Source organism: Alosa alosa, chromosome 12, assembly GCF_017589495.1.
Source record: "Alosa alosa isolate M-15738 ecotype Scorff River chromosome 12, AALO_Geno_1.1, whole genome shotgun sequence".
Taxonomy (NCBI): Eukaryota; Metazoa; Chordata; class Actinopteri; order Clupeiformes; family Clupeidae; genus Alosa; species Alosa alosa.
Genome location: NC_063200.1, coordinates 32,574,286 through 32,580,285, shown reverse-complemented (window position 1 = coordinate 32,580,285; position 6,000 = coordinate 32,574,286).

Below are 6,000 nucleotides of genomic sequence, written 5' to 3'. Positions count from 1 at the left end.
TGCTCAGTATATACATGATTAGAGTCTTGTGACGCAGGCTACTGCGTGTGTAGGTCAAAGTCCGGGCCGATCGCGGCATTCCCTATTTTTGTAAAATTGATTTTTATTGCTCTGGGTGTTGCAATTGATATCAATGATTAATATGATTGCCCTCAGTTAAATAGCACAAGAAACAGGGCGCAAACAGTTACAAACAGTCAGGTTCTTGGCTTCACAAGATGTCGCGGGAGTCTCATAGAGTCTCGCGGACGCCGGCTACTGGCGCAGTAGGTCAAAGTCCGCTGATCCGCATTCCCTATTTTGTAAAATGTATTTTTATTCCTCTGGGTGTTGCAATTGGTATCAATGATTAATATGATTGCCCTCAGTAAAAAAGCACAAGAAACAGGACGCAAACAGTTACAAACAGTCAGGTTCTTGGCTTCATAAGATGTTGCGGAGTCTTATAGAGTCTGGCGGACCGGGCTACTGCGTGTGAAGGTCAAAGTCCGCCGATCAAAGTCCGCTGATCGCGGCATTCCCCTATTTTGTAAAATTGATTTTATTGCTCTGGGTGCTGCAATTGATATCAATGATTAATATGATTGCCCTCAGTAAAGAAGCACAAGAAACAGGGCGCAAAACAGTTACAAACAGTCAGGCTCTTGGCTTCATAAGATGTCGCGGAGTCTTATAGAGTCTCGTGGACGCCGGCTACCCCGTGTGAAGGTCAAAGTCCGCCGATCAAAGTCCGCTGATCGCGGCATTCCCCTATTTTGTAAAATTGATTTTTATTGCTCTGGGTGTTGCAATTGATATCAATGATTAATATGATTGCCCTCAGTAAAGAAGCACAAGAAACAGGACGCAAACAGTTACAAACAGTCAGGCTCTTGGCTTAATAAGATGTCGCTTCTTCTTCTTCCCACCAAATGTCTGCGTCTAATTCAGCTTTAACCGTTTAACTTAGAAACTTCGTTCAAACTTTGTAACGCAGGTCTTGAAAAGGACACGTGGGGAATGTATTTTTCACTTTTGTAAACTTTATACTTTTTGAGATATTAATAAAAAACTAGAAAATGTAATTTCGAGGAAATTACCAGTGCATGAAAATATAAATATAGCCTACTGTATATTACCATAAAATGCAAAACAAACTTTTATTTGGAAACAGTTGGCAGGAGTCATAGTTGATAACAACTGACAGTTGAAATGTCTAAACAGTTAAATAGTTGAGTAGTTTAAATAGTTAAATTATTTAATAGTGAATTATTGTAGTGAGGACATTTATTTTGAAACAGTTGTGGGCAGAGGAAATAGGAACAGAATTTGTAGTCTTAATAGAGCCAGATTGTATGCTTAAAGCCGGAGATAGAGTATATAGTTTAAAAGTTGAATTTAGATAGTGTAATGGATGTTGATAGACAGAAAGTTGAATGGATGTTGATAGGCAGATTGTTTAATGGATGTTGGTGGATAGTCTAATGGGTGGATGAGTGAATGGTTTGAAGAGGATGAATGGATAGAAAGTTGGATGGAATGTAGAATCCTTGTAGAATGGAGAGACACAGAGAGAGTTGGCCTAGTTAAGCAGAAAGCAGTTGATACAGGTGCAATCAGTTTAACTGGCCCTTTGATAGGTCCTAGTAGTGAGCAGCTGGAAGTTGATACAGGTGCAAATCAAGTTAATTAGCCCCCAAAAAAATATTTTTACAGTCACAGAACAAAATGATTCATACCCCTGGCAAATATTGATTTTTCTCTTCTGAAAAATGGCATGTTCAAAATTATTCATACTATTTTTAAATAATCAATGGAAACATCTTTATTTGCATTCACAACTCTCAAAATGGTTCTTATAATACCTACCAAGCCTCTCCATGTCTCCACAATGATTGTAGACTGCACCTTTTTAGCAGCAATGTGGGTTTTGAGGCAGGGACGATTATTTGCCATCACTTTGTCCTTGTGCTAACTTTTTTGACTGATTGAGGTCTGGACTCTAAAATGAGGGCCACTCTAAAATGTTGGCATTGTTTTTAACTATTTCTTGCCTGTTTGGCTGTATGTGTTAGGTCATTGTATGGTTTAATGGTCCAATGATGCCTATTGGGGCAGGTCTCTTGGCACACTGCCTGATCTTTTCCTCCAGAATCTCAGTGTAGCCTCTTGCTTTAGAATTACCGTTTACTTTGAGAAGGTCCCCCTGGTTGAAAAACATCCCAAATGAATACTTTTCTAACCCCCATAATTGAAATGGACATGGTGTCATTGGAATTTAATGCTTCTTTTTTTTTATCCCAATCTCAGGCCAAAGCTAAATTCTTTGTCCAGGGGGGTTGTGATGGTCGCCGTAGCGGCCACACACCGAACGCACTAACGCTCCCTTTTTCATTAAATCTTCTGTTGATTTTTCATAATTATATGCTCACACATTTTGATGTTTACATGTCTACATTCACGCACACTCTACGTTTAGCAACACTACGTGGCAACCAAGTAAAAAGGCAACACATAGACTTTTGATTTCATACAACATACAGACTTTATTGCTTAGTTCAATAGTATGTGATTGTGTGGTTGAGTGCACGCAACTTATCAATTGTGTTCTGTTGTTTAAGCTTAAGTTTGTTATTCAATGCATTTTGTTGATTTACCATGTATCATGTTTGTGGCGTTCCTGTTTGAGTGCGGCCGACTCCGGGAGCTGTGTGCGTCATGGTATTTGGTCCGGGCGGACTTCCTGACTGTCAAGACGGAGCGGCAAGTTCCGCTGGTTTAAATTATCTATGGCCACATCCATTTCACTACTTTGCCATGGGGGAAGGAGAAGCCTTTCGTGTTTATTGACTGGAGCTTTCTGGTTGGATTCTTTTGTGTTTATGCCCAGATGTCTTTGTGTAGTTTATTTATTGCTAGCATTATGTGTGGTTATCTTTTTGAATGTTTTGGTAATGTCTGAAAGTTAATTGATTTTGTGGTGTTCCCCTTTTAGTTATTCATGGTCTGTCCAGTCTGTATTTAAGTTTCCCTTTGTCTCCTTTTGTTAGTTCTTGCTGTGTGTTTATGTCGGAGGTTTGCATAGGAGGGTAATGTTTATTTTGTTTAGATATCCTTATTTTGGGCACAGAAATGTATTTAAAAATAGGGATGGGCAGAACGAGGCTTTATGAAACAACGAAACGTTCGAAGCAATTGCGCCGGAATGTGTCGGTTTCGAAACAATCCGACACACATAACTCCATGGTGACATCTAGTGGCCAGTTTTGCAAACATTACATTTTGACCGTGAAGCACAACTGCTTCAGACGAAGAATATAAATAGCCAGCATGGTTCAGTGGTTAACACACTTGCATGCGGCCGGTGTTCAGCTCCCTGCTGGTGCTTAGAAATTTCAGACTAGTATATGCGTTCAGTAACTACAACGTTTTTATATCTGCCAGTTAGACGTTTTGTTATTTCAGTTTCATAGTACATTATCCTTTGGAATATGCTGGAGAGGAAAATGCTACAATGGTTTTAAAATGTAGGCTATGCTTATGGCCCAGGGTTTTTTTTTTGAACATGTTGTAGGGAAATAAAGGATACATGTGAAGCAGGTTAGACTAATCAGGTAGCTACAACATGGGGAAAAATAAACAACACATTTTTTGTATGTCAACATACATTTTTATTATAACAGTTGTTCTGCCGTCTTGGCATTTAATCTGTTTCTTGTTTTTGAATAAACCTCCCCAGCCTTGGAAAAAAATATTTCACAAGGCACACTTGTTGCTGGCATGCACAAATATTTTTTTGCCATCACAGTTAGGTTTGGATAAACCACTCTCCTCTCCTGCCAGTATTTCAAAGGGTCAGCTGTTCTTGAAATAAAGGCATCAGTCATATATTTTTTTTTACTTCTGCTACTATCTAAATATTAACGCCACTAGACTATATCTATCTAAACTATCGCTCACTGTCTGTCTAGCCTGTCAATTAATCTATATCACTAACCTATCAATCACAAGTGCACTATAAATCGCTATATCTTTATATGTCTCTATGTCGCTATATCTCTCAAAATCTCTCTCCTCACAAAAAACCCACAAAGATAGGATGTGTTTGAATGACTTTTAAGCATTCTGGGACTTTGTAATTTAGATCAAACAGGTGTTTAGGCTACTCGGGTAATTGGCTCGCGCAGCAAGTGTGCCACCTGTCCAAACCAAATTGAAACACCACGAAGCCTCACTAAGCCATGGTCACGTGACATGGGCGTTTTGAACCACACTTCGAAACACTGTTCGAAACATTTGCGTTTCGGAAGCTCGACACTGTTTCGAAACGTCAGCTTCGAGCGTCACATCCCTATTTAAAAAAGTAATTTATTGATTTTTGGTAATAAAACCATTTTTGCGCAATTTGCAATCCTGGCTCCCTGTGTCGACTGCTCGATCCCTCACATATGGTGGCAGTGGTGGGATCATCCAGTAAGGGAGCAGGATTGTTTTTTTTTCCCTTCCGTTTCTATATTTGTGGATCACATTTCCTTTTTCAAAGATGAGCCAAGGAAGAGGCCGTGGCTTAATGCGTTCCAAGGCGTATGCTCGAGGATCAGTGGAGGGGAGTGGCGAAGAAGAGCCCGAACCTAATGGTGGTGAGAACAGCACTGAACAAACCCTGAAGGATTTGGCCAGTATGCTGCAGACTCACATTGCCGCCCTGGATGCCCGAGGAGCCAGACGTGGCCAGAAAGCGGCTGAGCAAGAGAGATGGTTTGAGGCACTGAGACATCAGTTTAGCTGCATGCAACAGGACATTGAGAGGCGATGGATACCTCAAGTACCCCTAGATGGAGAAGTAGGAGGGCCCGCTCTTTTGGATGGTGGACAGGAGGAGCCAGATGGAGTGCCGTATCCTGTCCTGTGTATTCTGTTGTATTTCCTCTGGGCAGGTCAGCCACGATTGCTTAAACCTAGACTAGAACACTTTTTTGAACATTATCAAGGAACGCTGCCTTGTGAGCTGCAGGTATGGGAGTACAATCCCAAGTCACCAGTTGAGGCAACAACATTGGCTGGTATTTCGGGGCAGCCCGGAATGGGAACTAGCCATGGAGCTATCCTCGTAGGTCTGGTCAGAGGCAGCAATGGTCAGAGCCAGCACCGTGCATTACCCAGGGTTGGAGAACAGACTCTCCTCCTGGATTGTCCAGATCCCAAGCTAAGCAGGGTGTGGAGTCACATCTGGGGACAGGCACATCTGCAAGGGTTCTTGGGAGCCGGTTTCCAGCAAGGGCCCAGGGAAGGCCAGCATTCGGTAACCAGTATCAGGTGGAATTTGATACCCCAAGAAGTGTTTGCCACTGCTGACTACCATCCTCGCTATCATAGCGAGTTTCTTGAAGAGGGGGGGAATGATGGTCGCCATAGCGGCCACACAATCAACGCACTAACGCCCCTTTTCATTAAATCTTCTGTTGATTTTTCATAATTATATGCTCACACATTTTGATGTTTACATGTCTACATTCACGCACCCTCTACGTTTAGCAACACTATGTGGCAACCAAGTAAAAACGCAACACATAGACTTTTGATTTCATACAACATACAGACTTTATTGCTTAGTTCAATAGTATGTGATTGTGTGGTTGAGTGCACGCAACTTATCAATTGTGTTCTGTTGTTAATTAGCTTAAGTTTGTTATTTAATGCATTTTGTTGATTTACCATGTATCATGTTTGTATGCCCTGTTTGAGTGCGGCCCGACTCGGGAGCTGTGTGCGTCATGGTATTTGGTCCGGGCGGACTTCCTGACTGTCAAGACGGAGCGGCAAGTTCCGCTGGTTTAAATTATCTATGGCCACATCCATTTCACTACTTTGCCATGGGGGAAGGAGAAGCCTTTCGTGTTTATTGACTGGAGCTTTCTGGTTGGATTCTTTTGTGTTTATGCCCAGATGTCTTTGTGTAGTTTATTTATTGCTAGCATTATGTGTGGTTATCTTTTTGAATGTTTTGGTAATGTCTGAAAG